This window comes from Cupressus sempervirens, chromosome 4 (assembly GCF_028749045.1).
Source record: "Cupressus sempervirens isolate cs-2001-9-10 chromosome 4, ASM2874904v1, whole genome shotgun sequence".
Taxonomy (NCBI): Eukaryota; Viridiplantae; Streptophyta; class Pinopsida; order Cupressales; family Cupressaceae; genus Cupressus; species Cupressus sempervirens.
This window is the reverse complement of record NC_143121.1, coordinates 269325000-269344683: the sequence shown is the minus strand read 5'-3', so window position 1 is coordinate 269344683 and position 19684 is coordinate 269325000. Positions and strand designations below refer to the sequence as shown.

The 19684-nt window shown below is 32.6% G+C and overlaps 1 long non-coding RNA gene across 3 annotated transcripts in view; it reads left to right on the top strand.

Annotated features, from left to right (window-relative positions):
- Positions 1 to 12109: 12109 nt before the first annotated feature.
- Positions 12110 to 19684, top strand: part of LOC149561058 (uncharacterized) — a 101782-nt gene continuing 94207 nt past the window's right edge. The window contains exons 1-3 of one of the 3 annotated variants that reach the window (XR_016363392.1): positions 12110 to 12854; positions 14663 to 14760; positions 14980 to 15062. This is a non-coding gene — a long non-coding RNA (uncharacterized LOC149561058). Of the gene's footprint in view, positions 12855 to 14662; positions 14761 to 14976; positions 15063 to 19684 lie in introns of all 3 variants that reach the window. The other 2 variants (XR_016363391.1, XR_016363393.1) reach the window with 2 other exon arrangements.

The window sequence follows — 19684 nt, the reverse complement described above, 5'->3', positions numbered from 1 at the left end:
CCAATGCATCTTCTTTCAACCTTCCTCCATGGTTGACTATTGTCACGCATAAGAGAAAGAAAGAGGAGATCCCACTTGAGGAGTCTAATAGGTAGGTGACCAAACCAAGGGTTTCAAAGAATAAGAAAGTCAAGACAGTTTCTTGAGTTGTGGTTGATGAAAATCACATTAAGTATGCTAAAGTAGTTGAACCACTTGTGGATAAATCTATTCAAGAGATACAACTTGTTGATTATAGAATTACAATATTTGAACTAGGTAAATAAACTAGGATAAGTTATCAACATGATGCACATGAGGCCATCAACTTCTTAGCTTAGAAAAATGATCAACAATGGGATAAGAAGAGAAAACTCAAAGAGGAGATTGCATGTCTTCTAGGGGTTATTGAAAAACTAAAGAAGTCTTCTTTGGGTACTAAATCTATTCTAGGTACTTGTATTGAGAAGATCAAAAGAAAGGCACAATTTTTAGATGAATGGGTATCTAACATTGAATCACAAGGTTATCAACTCATTCTTGATATTTACAAGGTGCTGAAAAGCTACTGCTCAATTAAGTGATATTCAAGGGTTAAACAATAATTATAGTTGTTGGACATGAACATTGGTGCTTGAAAGAGTATGATGGAGCTTGATTTGGATGGTTTATGTGATTATGAAATCATCTCATCTATTGAGATGTATCATGCTTACAAGCATATGATGATTAACAAGGAACAATTGTTGCGACAACTCATGAAGGATGCAAAGAAAACAATAGTGAAGATTGGTGAGTAGGAACACATGATCAACAAATTCTACAAGAAGCTATCATGTGGAGTTATCAGCGAGGATAGAAAACTCAAGAAAGAAGAAGATATTCTCTCAGGGTTCACTGAAGCAATTCTCTTACAACTTGAAGCAGATGATTTCAATCTCCGTATAATGAATAGATATGTAATCTAGAAGTGTACACTAGGTGAGCTACAAAGAAAACAAGGAAATTTCTATTAAGGAAGTTTCAGAAGCATCCAACACACATCAAAGGATAATAATGGTTATTGAGTACACCGGTAAGCCTGCTGCCTAAGTTGTGCAAAAATCACTGCAAAAATTTGTAAAGATTTTTGAGACGCTATGAATATTTCAATTTTTCATATGCTTTAAGTAGAATAGTAGTAAGGAAGCTACATAGAAAGAGTATCTATGTTGTAAGTACATGCTAACATGTACCTGTATAATCAACTCATGTAGTTAGGTTACAATTGCATTAGGCATGCAAATTTGAATAAAGTCAAAGTAGTTAGTTAGAGATAAGTCAAGGTGGTTGAGGTTGTTCCACTTTTTCCTCCACCTTTCTCTCTTCTTTTTTCCTATATAAAGGAGATAAATCATTGTGAATAATCATCTTTTTCTTTATTGGGGAAGGTTGGGCTTGTGACTAGAAGGATTTGTATTTCTAGTTATGAACCTTTGAAGTGAATATATAAGCAAATTTTCCCCAAACTTTGTGTTGTGATACTTGGAATTAATCTTTTTCTCTTACGTTACATTGATGGATTTGTATTTGTTACTTCTTTCTTTGGGAAGCATTTGAGTATTTAATGTTGTTCATGAAAGAATTTGATCTTTCATAAACAAGATTGATATAGTTTGATAGTGGTTGCAAGTACTAGGATTTAAATACTTTGATCTTTACTTCTTTGTATATTATTTCATATCTGAATAGTTGAGCAAAGAATTAGAGCTTTGTCAGTTATTTATCCTTTTATTTGAATTTTTTTTTCTTGTAGGAGACTTTGGCTTCTTGTTTTCAATCACACAAATTAAGTTGTAATTGTTGTCTTAAGGTTGTTCTTATGTCAACCCTTAGGCCACCAATATTACCATAGTAGAAGACTCCTTTTGTTAAATTGAAAATAGTTGTTGTTAGTATAAGATAATTCCTGAAAGAAGAGGAATTAATCTTGTGAACTACCCATTTGTTAATTCAAGTTTTTTTTTGTTGTAGCCACCTACAATAAGAAGGGAGCATCCCCTATTTCTGAGAGGAGAGACTTGTCTCACTACATCGTTTCCTAAAGTTCCTAAGTTGTGGTTACAGTGGCTTACAAAATATGTAGCCAACAAGACTAGGGTTTATCTTTTGAGTTCTTTGTCTGGTAGTTGATGGTTGATGCATATTGTCTCCATAGGAGTTTGATGATAAGTTCTTGCAAGGTTGACTCCATTTTCCAAATTTGGTTAAGGACTTTTCTTTCTTGATTCATTTGAGTTGATATACAATTGCAATTTGTGTGGTTCTTTGCCTTGTTCATTTCATGTCATCTATCCATTCTCATCCATATTTCCAATCACCCTTTTTATTACTCCAAGAGCATTCACTTTTATACGTATGATTTCTCAAAGAGAATTACTTTCCATCTCAAGAGAATCATTCAGAAAGCCTGCATTGATAAACATTAAATCATTGTAAATAAATCTTGTGAATTTATACTTGCCTGGATATTACAAGACCTTAACAACATGAGCATTTGATTCTTGAAGGATCAAACCCATCCATTGTCCAAATTGTGGATGACTTCCCAACATTTAGTGGGAAAGACCTATAAGAATATGACCAACAATTTGAGGAACCAATAAGGGGTTCACAAAAAAGAAGGTGAACACAATATAACTCCAAAAAGAAAAAAGTGAGCCCAATTAGGTTGACCAAAATATGGTAAACACCTAAAATAATCTAACACCAAAAGAAGGGGGATTTTTCAGGTTCACCAAAAGATGGTAAATGTCTAAAATAATATATCACCAAAACAAGGGGGACTCATTAGGTTCATCAAAAGAAGGTAAACACATAAAAAAATCTAACACAAAAGGAGGTGGGACTCATTGAGTTCACCAAGAGAAAGTAACCACCTAAAATAATCTAACACCAAAAGAAAGGGGGAATTGTCACGTTCACTAAAATGTTTAGGGGGATAAGGGAAATGATTTAATAGGGTTGTAGGTCTCCACTTCTCTAGTCCACTAAGTCACTCAAATATGTATGTGAGGGAAAGGGGGAAATTTCCAAATATGATTCCACTACTAATCTAATTAGATTAGCTAGAACCCAAAGGAAGAAGGGCGCCAATACCAAATTTGGATTATAAAGAGGAACAAAATAGAAGGAAATGTACTCTTTGGACCTTATAGGATAATGTGTATGTAAAATTGAACTGATTGCTAATATAATGTAAATCTAGATCCCATGCGTATACAATCAGCCCAATTAAGATAGACATATAAGATAAAAATATGAAAGCAAATAAAAAAATAAAAGACTCATCTTGAAATATGTAGAGGAAGATGTAATTTATCTTTGAAAGTCACATATTTGAACCATTTTTTAAATATCTAACTATGGGTCTCATAATGAAATGACGAAAGGAGCAAGACCTAAAAATTGTTCGACAAAAGGGACTGGGTTGACCTTTAGGAAGGATGTCTTATGAAATAGTTGATGTAGTCCAAAAACACTATAATAATCTTCTCTATAAATATTTTACAAAGTTACTTCTAGATTTGTATGCAAAATCCTGATATCTTGCGTCTACACACAAAAAAAGAAGGATTTTTGTGGTTAGGTTGGATGACAGTTTGACTTGGTCAAGCCCTAAGATAAGGAATTAACTGTAAATGAGATATAAATGTAAATGAATGAAAAACATGATAAATTTTAGGATTCACCTTGATAAAAAACCTTGTCAATAAGGATTTTGTATGTAATATGTTGCAAATCTTGAATTAGGTATAGGGATGTAAGGTATCTCCACAATTTGCAATTGATCTACCATAATCCCATCATGGTGCCATGGATGAAAGTGTACATTAATGTAAAGGATAATGAATGCTTCAATGTATATCTCCTCCTTGATGGTCAACAATAAGGTAGACTTGAAGAGGAAATGCCCACAAAGGATCCTACAATGCTAGATAGAAATCTCCTTCCTTGAATTCTTGAAAATACTTGATTGTCTTGAAATGCTTGAACTCCTTGAATGAAAAAGGCAAAAATATTGACTTGAGAGCAATATCTTAGATTACTTGAGGGTGTGTTATGAAAATGAAGCTTTCAAGTCTACCTATATATGAGTTTTTGGGTAGGAAAATAATACAAGCCAACTAGAGAGTGTAATGAAACTAATTAAGCCTCAGAGGCCTTTCAGGTTTTGATCCCTGAAATCATTGGGGACTAGGTTTACTTGAGGTCAACCTAGTCCATAATAGATTGACCTAAGTTTACCTAGTCCCAAAGATCAAGTCTAGGGTGCCACAGAAAGAAGAGGAAGATGTAAGAAGAAATAGGGTGGAAAGTGGAAGAAGATAGGAGAAAAGAGTGTCAAGTACATGTACATCCATGGTTTGAACAAGGCATTATGGAAAGGGGTGTCCATTTTAAGAATGTACACTAACAAATTTGATGGCACTCATGAATTCTTTAATTTGGTTAACATACTGGACAATGTTTTCTCCTTTTTTAATCCTCATTCCATCATACTTGCCTCTAAGACTTTCTGCCTTGGTGCTTAATACATTCTAATCTCCACCATGTACAAGTATTATCTTGTTCCACATCTATTTCATAGTAGTAGAGTCTTCCATATCATCCAACTAAACATCGTTTAGTGTAGAAGCAATCTCAATCATAAAGCTATTGTGTTCTTTCTTCTGGTTCATCTCCTCTACTATCATAGGAGGGTTTGGAGGGGTGTACTAGTTGTCCAAATAATATAATAAGTTGTCTCTAGTACATGATAGATGCAACCTCATCCTTCTTTTCCATGAAGAGAAGCTTTTCTTTTTCAACTTTGGTACCTCTCTCCTATACATCTTTGGATCTTTAGCTTAAGTCCCTTCAAATTTTTCCTTCAAGCAGTAAGCTCTAATACCAAGTGTAAGATAACAAGGGAGGGAGGGGGGAATCATTTATAACCAATTATCCTACATGCCTTAAAAAAAAACTTTTGACCAACTCAAATACTTTAATCTTTTAGATCATAAGTTCGGTAACCAAATCTAAAATCAAAATATAAACTGATGTGTAGTTTGCATTAAAATATCAACCTAATATACCAAGTATCAGAGTTATCTTTAAACTTATACCAAGTTGTAGTAATTAACAATAAACATGAAATAAAAACCACTTGGGAAATGTTAACCCAAAAATCTCACTCTTCTGAAGTGAGCTCTGTTAGAAGATAACCTTGTTAAAGGTTACATACACATTGTTAATGTGACCTTGTTAGAAAATTTACACCAAAGATCATCTAAACCTTGTTCACTCCTTGAAACATCTAAAGAATGATGCGCTCTAGAGGACTTACAAAACATTCAACAAAATGTCACCACATAGGATTTGAAAATACTATTAGGTCCACTCAGTTAAGAGATTTTTTTCTATAATGGTTAAAGAGTAACATTGAAATGATCTATTAGGTTTTAGCACTACCTTGTTTGTTTAGATCTTTGTGTTGCTCAATATCTTTCCTCTTTCAACTTCTCATCCCTTCTAACTAATTCACTCACTCCACACATCAATTTAGAACTTCACTTGCTTGATCTTCACAATGCAATTCTATTTGGTTATCCTTTAATTCTTCAATGTCTTTAACAACAACATCAATATAATCAATGATATCAACAACAATAAACATTGTGTTCATCCTTTAAATAGATCTTCATAAAATTCATGTTCATTGAATCTAGATGCTCAACAAATATACTTCCACCTTGAAATTTTTTCTCTATTTCTAATTGTTAAATTTCCTTCATCAGATCTTCTTTAAATTTATCTAGTCATTGATCTCATAACTAACTTCATCCTTATCATTGAAACTTCTTGAACAAACTTTATTTTCATCAAATGTCAGCCTTTGATTAAATCTTTTCAAAACTCTTCTATCTTTTTATGCTTTGTTAACATTACATATTACTTAGTCAACATTAAACTCAATCAACACTAAAATCAATTGGTTGACACTACACATTCTTCATTTCTTCATCAGGTGCTCGGTGACAACTATAGTAGCTCGATTAATATTGTGATTCTTTATTTACTGACCAAACTACCTTTCTTGTACATGATCTCAACACTTAATTAAATCATGTAAAATAATCAAACCAACATTATATTGTCAGAGTCTAACTCATTCAAATGCCCATTGAATACCATACACTCATCAACACTTACATCATCATCATACTTTCTTCAAATCCTCTCCATCAGTCAAATCCTTTTCATCAATCAAATGATGTGGCACTCTACTACATTAGCATAATGTCTAACAAACTAAGGTTTGACATCAATGACAACATAACAACTGATGTGACTCTTTCACATACATTACCAACAATAGCAGTCAAGGCTAACAAAGAGTGTATATTTTCATGAACCATAATTAGGGAATCAAGAATTTGACACCTAGATATAAAGCCATTTTGTTGAGGTGAAATAACAAAAGGGAGAAAAATAAGCAACCTAGAGGTAAGAACTTTAGAAATAATATTATATAAGGAATTGCATAGGCTAATTAGTGATACTTATCCATGGAGTCAGTACTAGGAGTCTCCAGTATAAGAACCAAGAAAGTGATGTTTTCTTCCTTCAAAATTTTATTATCCTTAAAGAATTCTTTACAAACTTTAACAACATCCTCCTCAACAATGTGCCAAAAAAATTGAAAGGAAAACATTGAGTAAACATCAATTCCTGGGGCTTTATTGCCTTTAAAGGAGAAGACAACCTTCCTAAGCTCCCCTCTTGCACATGTAGTACATAAAAATCTATTATATTATTTATTAAACACCCATTGTATGACTTTCACAAAATCCTCTCAAAGGAAAATATTTAGGTTAGGATCTATATAGAGAAGATAATAAAAGAAACAAACAACTTCACATATGATAGTGTCCTCCTTATCAAGAAAAATGTCATTTATGGAAAACTAAGAGATTCTATTAATATCCTTATGTTTAACCACAATCATATGAGAAACTCGTGTATTCCTATCTCCTTGAGTAATCCATGTCATTTGAGATCTTTATTTTTGAAACTCCTCCTTTGAAATAACATCATGATAGTTCACTAGGATATCATTTTCAATTTTCATATAGTTCTACATCCAACCCTCCTTTTGAATTTTTCCTTGAGTAACTTCCAAGTCAGATATAGTGGCCATCTTAGAGGTAAGTAATTCCCTTATTCTATTTTTCATATTGATTTTGGCACTTCTCAGCTTTTTGGCCACCCTAAACATAGTTGTTCCATCTACTTTGATATTTTGCCATGCTTTGACACTCTCCTAAAACTTGGGATGTAATTATCATATTATCTAAAATTTAAACATAAAATTCTTTTTCCCATGAATAACGTCAACAAAAAAATAGATTGAGAAGTGATTAAATCCAACTCTCATAATAGCAGGAAGGGAGTAAAAATACATCTCTAATAGTTGAGGCCTTATCAAGCCTAAATTTGATGCAATTATTATCATTTATCCTATTGGACTAGGTATATAAAGCTCCCTTGAGGTCAACATTTATGAGGGCTTGAGAATTGAAAAAGTCCATAAGATCAAGGTGTCTCTCCAACTAGGTTAGTGATCCCCCAAACTTCTTAGTATCCAAGCATGGGGTGGGGTGTTAAAATCTCCCATTGTTAGCCAAGCTTCCTCCTAAAACTTATATATGCACAATGATAATCTTTTCCAAAACTTATACAGTTCCACTTTGGAATTAGTGACATATAAGTTGGAGAGAACCCAAGAGAAATCATTCTTAATGCAAGAGAATCTTACAAATATAATATTACTATCAACATCCAACAAAGAGGTTCTAACATGATTTTGATTGTGAAAAAAAGTGGTGCCCCTAGAGACACCATCATATTTAGTACCAACAACACTACAATCTTTAAAAAAAATATTTTTGTCAGCTTTTGCTTTCGATATTTTAGTTTCCTAAGCCAACACAATAATAGGCTTATGATCTAGAATTGCATTCCTAAGAATATCTTTTTTATGAGGGCATTAAGTTCCCTTATGTTCTAAGATACAATCTTCATTTTTTTGTTGGGAACGTGCCTCCATGATAGTTCTCTATTTAACCATCAATAATCAACAATATTGTTCTTTCCCTCTATCCTAATTAGAAGACTAAAATCTTGGAGGAGTATTAACATTTCCCACATTCACTCTTAGATGGCATAACTTGGCACTTTTTGATTCATACCTCACTCTATTTCATGTGGAGACTCTATTGTGATTAGAGAAGTTCCATGCTTCTTGTTCTTCTTCTTATCAATTAGGATGATTGGTTCCTCACTATTAATGATTCTCTCCACACCCTTATGTTCCTCTTCCTAAAATAGATCTTGCACATTCTCTAGAAACTCATTTTCTAGGAAAGAGGATTTTACAAAGTCCAATGACATGGTAATTGAGAGAACTAGGACAATCACCACCCAAAATGTTACATGGTTAAGAGTCTTCAACTCTAGAGGGGATGCGGGAAACCTCCTTGGTGGAAGAATTTATAAAATCAATTACTTTGACATTAGTAGGCATCTCAATTTCCTCTGGAGGATTTCCAATGATCCCACAATCCACACATGGATTAGCATTCTTAGCAGCTTCCTACATTAAGGTCTTGATAAAAACATTTCTCTTTTAGTAGGCTTAGCCTTAATAGATTTAGTATCCTCAAGCCTAGGGAAACCTCTAGAATCTTTCTCTTTACTATCTTTGCCTATGGTATTATGTTATGTAGCAATGTTGTCTCTAAGGATAACATTATCATTATCTTCCACAAGCATAGAGGCCTCTACAAAATCTATCACTTCTATGCTAGGATTTACCATAACCTTGTCACTAATCTAACCTTGCTTATATTGGTTAGCTTCATCATTAGTTTTAATACTAGCAGAACCAATCCCAACATAGGGTTACTGGGTAAACCTAGTTTATTCACTTCTCCTCCATGAGATGGATTCTAGATGCTCTTTTCCTTTCATACTTTTCTACCAGTAGATTCTTTTGTTCCTTAGATTTATGCTTTTGCATGGGGCATTTTTTTGCCCGGTGGTCAATTTCTTGCAAATAAACAAGAAAATGACACCGATTCACATTCAATTTGTTGACGCCTTGGGAGTCTAATCCAAATTGGATCCGAAGAAAAAATAATATCATTAAGATCTAGATTTAGAGTCCACTTCATTAGAGCAAGAGGATATTTAACAATAATCTATGGAACCCCACACAAAACTTGGGTTATGTCCTCCTCATATGGAAAAGAAAAAGAGATGTAACCTTTTTGCATAGAAATAATACCTAGTTGACCCTTCAAAACCCAATTCTTCTTAGCATACACCTTGACTAAATTAATATATTTCCTAAAGCCCATGAACTTATTGACAAGAGATAATGCCATCATCGAGATGTTGTCATCAATTATAGAGTCTAGGATGACAATGACATATTTCCTCACTACAATATCAAAGGCATCTTTAATAGGCAACAAAAAACGATTTGCTTGTCGATTTGACCCTGAAAGTAAAGACCAAGGTATTGAGTTCTCTTAACCATTTCCTAGAGTAGGATAGGACCCTTTAACCCCCCTCCAACATATGCACCTATCTTCCCTAGATCATTTGGGAACCCATAAGTCCATATGATACCATCTTTAAAATTATTCTCCTCACCCTTCGCAATATCCATTTGCACACTCTCCTAACTAGTTGAGGACAATGAAACCAAAAAAAGTCTTATAGAAGAGGTGCCAACAAATTCCCATCGACCGCCAAGATTAGTTTTCCCTCCTAAAATCCCATTCAAATTTTCCATTACAAAATAAAAACAAGTTCTTAGAGAAGTAAAGACCTTATTTGATGAATTAATATAACATATTTGTTTTCGTGTCCTTCACTAAAGATTTAGATTTGGTATTTTATAAAACCCTTTCGTAGAATGATGTGTAAGAGTGAGATCTAGAAGTTGTGTATTTATTTTATTTTATTTTTTGAAGTGATCATATTTTGAAAATTTGGTACCTATTTGTGCATTGGCCATAACTTGCATCTAAATAATTGAAAATGCAAACCTTTTTTTTTAAAAGTGTATATAATCAAGTGTAGAATAGTAATAGGCAATTTGTTTTAAATTTGGTCAAGTAGCTCAAAAATTTATTAAGAAAATGGTAGACACATGTCTCCGAGGACTATCAAGACACGAATAAATAAAATTAAAATTCACTATGCTAATGCTGCCTGAAAATAGATAAAAAATATTTAGAAAGCTAAGAAGACACTTGAGTTATGGTGGTAATTTAGAGATATTGTCTTGATCATTTATAAACTCGATGATGACAAAGTTGAGAAATCATCTTGGAAGATGAAAATTTCCAACCCTCTTACCAATCCATGATGCATACAGGTTCCTATGTGCTAAATGACTTGCATGGATTTTGAAAAAGAAAAAAGTACCATTCCAACTTCTATATAAAATTTGCATGTTATGTAGAACTAAGAACATTATTTTTAGTTCTACAACCCATACAAGTTATGAAGAAATATAAATGTATACATGTATAATTACCATACACTACACATATGTAATAGGTGCATATGCATATATACACATATCTATAGATATATGCATATATTTATATTGATAAATATATATATGTCTATATACATGCATATCTCTCCTCATCCCCTCTCCCTCTCATCTTTTCCTCCCATCACTTTCTATGTCTACTCTGAGCCATAATTATCCTCGTCGAGATCTATCTCATCTCTCTCCACTCCCTCTTTTCTTTGCCTCGCGTCTCTCACCCTCTTTTCCTTCTTGTACTTTCTTTCTCCTCCCATCTCTCACCCTCTCCTCATTGCTCTACTCTCTCTCCATATCCCATTCTATCTCTTCCCCTTCTATCTTTTTCCTCCCTTCTCTCCCCCACCTCCTCGCCTTTCTCTCTCCCTTCTTTACCCTCTCTTTGAGAGAGAGAGAGAGAGAGAGAGAGAGAGAGAGAGAGAGAGAGAGAGAGAGAGAGAGAGAGAGAGAGATATCAAATTGGGTAGGATACAAGTGGAAGAAACACTACAAAATTATCATTAAATTTGAAATAATCATGAGATTCTAGAGTGTCACATGGAGATTTGTGTGTAGCACTAATTTTTCGACCATTTCAACTTGTAAGAAAAATGAGGTGCCATGAAGCCCATGGACAATAGACAATGGAAACATCAAAATGTCACAGAGCTAGATAGTTCTAGATACAAGGAAGACAACTTATAAGTGTAAATGAAGATTATCTTTTGTAAAATAACACTTCCAAGGTTCATTCTAAATATAAATGAAAATAATAATTGTAATACAAGTAATTATAACTCTAATAATTCTAAATAGAAATGTAAACCAAGACAAGATATTAGTAATATATTAAATTATTGCATTATCTCATTCTAATTATTATATGGCTACCATCAAATTGGGTATGATACAAGTAGATGAAATACTAAAAAATCACCAATAAATTTGAAATAATCATGAAAATCTAGTGTGTCACATGGAGATTTGTGTCTAGCACTAATTTTTTGACCATTTCAACTTGTAAGAAAAATGAGGTGCCATGAAGTCCATAGACAATATAAACATCAAAATGTCACAAAGCTAGATAATTCTAGACACAAGGAAGAAAACTTATAAGTGTAAATGAAGATTATCTTTTGTAAAATAACACTTCTAAGATTCATGCTAGATATAAATGAAAATAATAATTATAATATTAATGTTTATACTATAATATTTTAAATAAAAATGTAAGCCAACATATTATTAATATATTAATTTATTGCATTATCTCATTCTATTTTTAATAATGTTTGAAATCCTTAATAATTATTTTTGAAATTTTATATATCACATGTTCTTTAATTTTATTAAAAAACTCATAGATTATTTTGATATTTTTAAACATCATTTAAAATAAAATTCAGTCAAATTATAAAACACGATAGACAAATTCTGGCGCGGACTAGATAAAAACAAACAGCTATATGTCAAGTAGAAAAAGGCAAAACTGCGGTCGATCGTTTGAAAACATCTTGATCCAAATGATGAATGTGCTAAAATTAGAGGCGATCATACTGTTCATAACTTCATAGGCAGCAGGAGGGTTGGAGCGTATATGCCAGCTAGGCTAGCCGTTGGGAGACTAAGTGCTTTCTTTGGAAATTTGGTGCTTTTTGAAAAATTCCGTTGGTGCGTGTTGTTTTTTTTTCAAAATGCCGTTGGGAGATTGATAGCAATAGTATAATTGGGAGATTCATGCCGTTGGGAGATTTATACATTTGAGAAGGGGCAAAGAAAATCCGGGCAAAAGAGGGCAGAGAACTGAGATTTACATTTGTATTGGAGGGTTCATATAAATTTTGGAGATTCATACGGCCTTGAAGAGAAGGAAAAAGGAAGAGCCAATTGATATTACGGGAAGACGATCAGAGGCACCTTGAATCGTACCGTTGCTTTTAACAGTCTTGAGAGCATTCTGAGGGACCTTGAATTCTAATTTTCTTTTTCTTAAGCTTTTCGGACACCTCATCCTTCTTTTTGATGGGCTTGGATGAAATTCATAATCCATTTCTCGTATTTATGAAACCCTGCATGGTAAACTCGTTGCAGGGAAGGGATAATCTCCGCAACATGAACTACTCATTCTGGGATGAATTCCGTACTCTGTTTCTCACATTTACGAGGGCTCCTTCGGTCTTCTTGTTATAATCGATCACTACATTGCCTCTCTAAGCATCAATATTTTATTCTTCTCATGATTCAGGTACAGTAGCACTCCCTATATAGTGACTTTGGGTTTCGATTATTGGGTGATAATGAATTCATAATTCAGAATTAGGGTCACAGGGGAAAGCACGCAACTGCAATCTTCTTTATCTTTTTTTTTTTGGCTTGTCTTTTTAACCATCACCCTGTTTTTATGCTTAGCAAGCTCCACTGTGATTGGTGGCGTCCGTAGTCCCTCTGTTTTGTTGAATTATGTTGGGTGTCTGGTATGGAATTGGGCATGTCTTGTTTTATAGGGCTTCTTGCCGTGTCTATTTGAAACGGAACGAGTTATTTTCCCTCTTTCTGTTATAGAGATTTAGTAAGTATTTTTTGGGTGTAGGGTTGGGACTTGTTTGTTAGCTAGTTGTCTAGATTGAAGGTGGGTATGGTCATATGTTTTCTGCCAGGATTTATTTTTTAGATTTTTGCATTTGGGCTTTATCTATTTTGAAGTGCGGTGTTGATATTTTTGATCTTTCATAATATTAAATTGTGTCTAGAAGGAAATGCTCTGTATCATTCCTTGATGAAGGCTATTGTATTTGCAATTGATGGTTGACCCTCTGATTAGTACAGAATGATGTGTCATTTTTCATGACTGAATCAATGCTTGCCTATCACAGACTCACAAGCCATAGCACGATGCTTCAAGGTGGAACATGATTGGTGACAGTGTTAGTAAGATACGGGCATTCTAGAAAACTAGGTTGCATTATATAGATTAATATATTAATAATTATCGTGATGCACATAATGGGTTTTCAAATTTAATGAACACTGTGATTACGACATCATAAATACAGTCAATAGAGGAGCTTAGTACAATAGGTAATAGATGGAAATACCGTAAAATTTCATGTTATAGATATTGTGGATTCACTAGCCTTTAATGAATCTGTATCTGATCCCATCATTCCCCAATTCTTGCTTGGTTGATAGATAATGCTATTGCTATCAATTTTTATGTCTCTAGTTAAGGCCATATATTTGACAAGGATTCACAGGTGAAGGTGTATCTTCAATTAAATTATTTAGAGAAAGTTTGTGAATTTGTTTCCATTGTAAAGCTAAAGCCAGGGGTTCATATGGTTTCAAGGTACTTATAGTTGAAGAAAGTATTCTGTGGGAGTTTTGAGGTGGCTATAAAGCAAGTCTCTAGAGGTTTAATTTCCCATGCTATCAATTCTTTGATACTCCCACATGCCTATAGACTATACTATTTAATAGATATGTATGCCGTTACTTGCAACTTATTTTAGCTTCTGTAAAACATTGGACCTAGCACTCTAATTGCAAAATTCTAGTGTCTCTATATTGGATCATATTACCTGATGTAACTTTTCTGAAGTCCAAGTCTAAGATATTGTTTGTCAAAGATAGAGGAAGTAGTGAAGATGAGATTAACATGATCCAAGTGGTACAATGTGTGAGAAATTACAATTTTCAGCCCTGATGACAGATTATAAGGAATTTGATTCACTATATTTTTGTAGAACACATAATGTCAACTGTGAATTAATCCAATGGAAAGCCTTGGGCATCTATTTCATTATGATTAAAAAGTTAATGAATGTATTTAGATACCTAGGAAAATCTAACATTGTCTCTAGAAACCCTTTTCTTTAATTAATATACAACATTTTGTATGTTCTGATAACTCTTCAAGCTTCATGGTGATTTAGTAAGGAAGAAGGCAAGGTTATACTCTCTTTGAAGCACAGAGACATGCAATTTGTAATAGATGTTTTTTGATTCGTAAAATTTAATTATATGAAAGGATAATTTTAATGTTGGTGGTTGTAGCTAGATGCCGCTTTTCTAGGTAGATGTCTGGAAAATATAGCTGAAGGCAAGTGATTACCACCCTTCTGTACTTGCTTTTTGAAGTGGATGACTTATAGGTAGTGCAACCTATACGATTATTGTTTTTTATTGTTTCTTCTCAAATATGATTCTCGGTGTCAAAATAAGAATCAAATAGTCTGTGTCCGGTGTCTGAATATGGTCCTTTTCATTTGTATAGGTTTATTGCAAGTACATTTTTAATGCATGCAATTATACTTGCATCAGCTGTAATTCTCCTTGATTGGCCCACTGGCCATTCTCTTTTCTTGCAGCAGGTTTGTTGGTTATGTATGCTTTAACCACAAGAAGCTTTGAAGGAGTCTTCGTGGGTGAGACAATGACTTCCAATTATGGGATGGTAAGCATTGCTGACTTCTGAAGAGCATACATGTAATTCAGTTCTGAATTCTTTTTCATAGGTTTTTGCTTATGGAATCTCTTTACTATTGGCTGAAGGTTTTTTAATAGCTTGTAAAGCTGATATGCTTAGTTAGTTTTCAAACATATAATTACAAGTATATTATATAAGCAATCTAAAACTCTAAATTATTCTTTTCTAATTTTTACATTTTTTGGTGATGTGTAAAGTAAGAATAGGGATTGGATATAGTATTTTTAAAAATTTCAGCAAGGCATAATTTTTTTTTACAATGCCAACAATTGTGGAGCTAATTTTTGGCTGTTAATTGTTTAATCAAGTCCTTAACGAATGTGTATGTATTACATTGTGGCAATTTGTAGTAGACATAGAGAAAATTGTGAACTATTATAGAGCTTATTTGCAGCTCTCATGTTTTTGGATGAGTAGGGTTTTGTGATCTAAGAAAAACAACATGTAATCAATTATACAGCTTATTTTGAGCCATGGGTTTGTTTAGATGTCCAGGAGTGCATAAGATTTGGATTGTGATTGTATGTTGTTTAAATTGTTCATATGCAATTTACTATTGAACTTACTTTTCTTAGATATTTTTGTTGCTTAACGTCTTATATAATGTTGTACAGCTCAGATTTTGGTGACTTGAATAGAAAATGTGAAAAGCTGTAGAGTTGGTTTTGAACTTCCAAGTAGGTTCTTGAACACGGAATATTATGTTTTAATAATTTACAATTTAGGGAGAGTACATTTTAAACTAATTTAGAATATGGATCTTGAGAAGCCCTGTTCCAGACTGCTAGTTGTGATTGATTGAATCGTTTTTGTATTTTCTTAAGGGCATGAGTTGCTAAATGCCAAGTATACATGATCAATGAATTTTATAGTTTGTATAGTTGTATATACTATAAATAAAATATGTACAAAAAATATTTTTTGCAATAACTGCTTCGCATTGGCTGTGCTATCACGTAACACTATCTAATAACTTTTTATTAGTCATTGTAATGCCCCTAGTTGGGACTATGAGACATAGCTCTCAAGTTGCAATGTTCAGTTACCTTGTGTAATGTCCCCCTACACAATCTCTTAGACTTTGAACTGAATTCTCATAAATGAAATTGCATGAAATTCCTTTCGTATCTTAATTTGTTCACAATCAGTAATGTTATTCGGCAAGGGCTATTTTACCTCTGATATGAACCTCTGATCTGACTTCAGCAATATCAACTGTTGATGGTATAGATGTTTTGAATGAAGATTTATCTTTGAGAAAAACTATATATATACTGCTTCACGTTAGATGATATCAGTTTGCAGATATAGGAGGATAGGATAATGGTTATTGATCTGCAAGTATATACTACCTATAAAGATTAAGGAATATAAAGAGATAGTAATCCTTATGCGGATCTGAATATGTAATGAGATGAAAGTTTCAATGCTCTGTAGTGTCCCTCTCTAGATCTATAGTATTTCTTTGATATTCTCTCCAGATGAATAGCACAAATAGTCATATTGAATTTGCATTAATGCTTTTGCTCAATGCAAAAGCAGAGCATATATAAGTCTACAACTTCTTGGTTTCTGATATCAGTATTGCAGTTAAATGGAGCAATATATATATATGTCGTTAACTGTCTCCAATAGTATAGATTCTGAGCACCCTAGAGGTGCTATTATTAGTGCACAAATAAATGATGACATCTCAACTCAAATGACAAAGTGCTTCTAGAAGGAACAGGACATGGTTCTAAGGCTCAGAGGTTTATCTCTTGAGTAGTTCAAACTCCCTTTCTCATTATCTGTAGTGGCTGTTCTAGTTACTCTGATTTATATCATGTTCTGATTCTGATGTATTCATTTTTCTTCCTATTCGATGATGATGTCTTTTTTTCCATCGCATGCATACTGTTGTTGTGGCTAAATACCCCCGTAAGTTATTAGGATACTCCAATCTCAATAGCCAAGTGATTGTGCTCATAATTTTCTTTATCTTGTACTGTAGTAGCTGACTGTATCTCTTATAAACTACTGATTCACTGCCCCCCATCCTTATCGTTTTCTTCTCCTTGTCGTGGTTAAGCATTTTTCTTTCAAAACATCATTATGTACATCACCATTTGGGATGTTGGATGGAGTTATATATATTATATTTTATATTGGGTTTATAATAATATCATATGTTATATATTCTCTAAATTTTATACATGTTATAATATATTTTATATTATGTTGTAATAGATGATAATATTGATATATAATTATTTAATATTGTATTGATATATATTTTAGTGTCATTGCAGGTTAAGCATTTTTTTTTCAAAACATCATTATGTACATCACCGTTTGGGATGTTAGATGGATATATATATATATATATATATATATATATATATATTATATTTTATTTTGGGTTTGTATTATATCATATGTTATACATTATCTATTGTTACATGTTATAATATATTTTATATTATGTTGTAATAGATGATAATATTTGATATATTATTATTTAATATTGTATTGATATATATTTTAGTTATTATTAATTCTTATTTATTTGTAGATACATTCTTAGATTAAAATATTTTTATTATATTTAATTATCTAGATTTGTATTTTAATATTATTGTTTATTTATATTATAATTATGTTACTTATATATTTTTATATTTTTAATATTACTATTTATATATTAAAATATTATTATTCAATGATTATTTATTATTAAAATTTTCAAAATGGGGACATCATAGTCATGCACAATAAAGGTGATCTCTTTGGATGATTTACTAACACCTTCGTGGTTGGGAGCATAAAAACATGAACTTGTTGAGCTTTTTAAGGTAGAGATGACAAACCATAAGGTCTATCCTTGTATCTTGGAAGTTATATAATATATTGATGCCAAGGCACTAAATATTGTATCTTTTTGTGTAATTAAATTCATAGGTGCTGTTTCAGATTTAGTTTAGTTATTCCACATGTTACACATGTTCAATCAATAAAACTTGTTGCTACTCTATACACTTCTATATCTTAATACAATTCATGACATGCGTCATAATTATAAAATTTTGAATACTTATACCTTACATGACCTTTTCACCTCTTTTGAGCAGGGTTGAGATAACCATACCATTCCCATATGTATATGTCTTGTATTTTTAATAAATTGCCAGGACAACTATTATTCTTTTGCATTCCAAAAATATGTCTAGATGCTAGATCTCTATGATACCCATTAAAATTTTATAGAATGAGTCTTTCCTGACTATCAAATTGGAATCTCTATAGAGGCTTCTGCTTCATGGAAACTTCTCGTAGAGAAAGGTAGATTTAAGGTCTAAATTCATATTGTGTCATATTAGTTATAGATGTGTTTATGAACATTAGGTAGATTTAACGTCTAAATTGATATTGTGTCATATTAGTTATAGATGTGTTTTATGAACATGTTTTAAAGCATCAGGACTGTAAGGAGTGTTATAATGAATTGACAATATTTAACATCTCTATTGAACTCATTGTACAAGGAACACACAAACAAAGTGAGATAGCGTGCATATATTAATGAAACCATATAACATTTCCACTCAGCTCTTCATATGCATCATATGGAAATGAACCAAGCAATAGAGAGTGACAATTTGTGGGAGAAATTGTATTTTAAAACTATAATATGGACACACTAGGCGGCTGGTTGTATTAGTGAAAGTGAATTTTCCTCCATTGATACTAGTTGTTACTTTTTCCTAGCCCATCCTAATTTGCTACAATAGGGATATGATTTTAAGTCTAATTGACCTTCTTGTTATGCTGGATACTAATATAATGTCTGGTTTATGTGCTTTTGCACATTCTAAAATATGTCTGGGTACTAGATATTTTACGATGCTTGATAAAATTTGATAGAATGAGTCATTCTTGATTGTCATATATGAGTCATTTTAGAGGTTTTTTCTTTTGAGAAATTTACTTCAGACAAAGGTAGTGATGTCCCTCTTTTTGGATTACCCTATATTTCCTCTAGAATCACAAGTTCAATAAAAAAACGAACACAATATAGTTAGAGATATAACTTTACCAAAATAATGTAAAAGCAGGAAGATCCTTATTGAGGTCCTACATTCATGTAGTAGGGTTAAAGAAGATATCATGAGAGTCATAATGAAAGAATATATATATTTATATAATGAATTATTATTTTTAATATATAATTCATAATTTGGGTTTAACTATAACAAAAGTTGGATAAGGAGAAATAATGGGCTACTTGAAGAAATCCTAAAGCTAGGTCTAAGAGTGGATATACCATCCCTCTTGGTCCTCATGTGGCCTTCCCCCATCTATCCTTTATGAGGTGGTGTACTTAGTAAGGAATCTTGTGAGTGATCTTTATGCTAGGCCCAAAAGCAGATATATCCTCTTGGCCTCATATGATAGGAAAATGGAACATCTAGTACGGGGTGGTCTAACTAGTTGGGGTGTTTGTATTTGCACCCTTTATCCATGTTTCCTTAGTCATCCTCTTATGACTTGATAGCACGAGAGGTTCAATTAAAAACTTTCTCTAACAACTACTCAACTCAATGCAATCC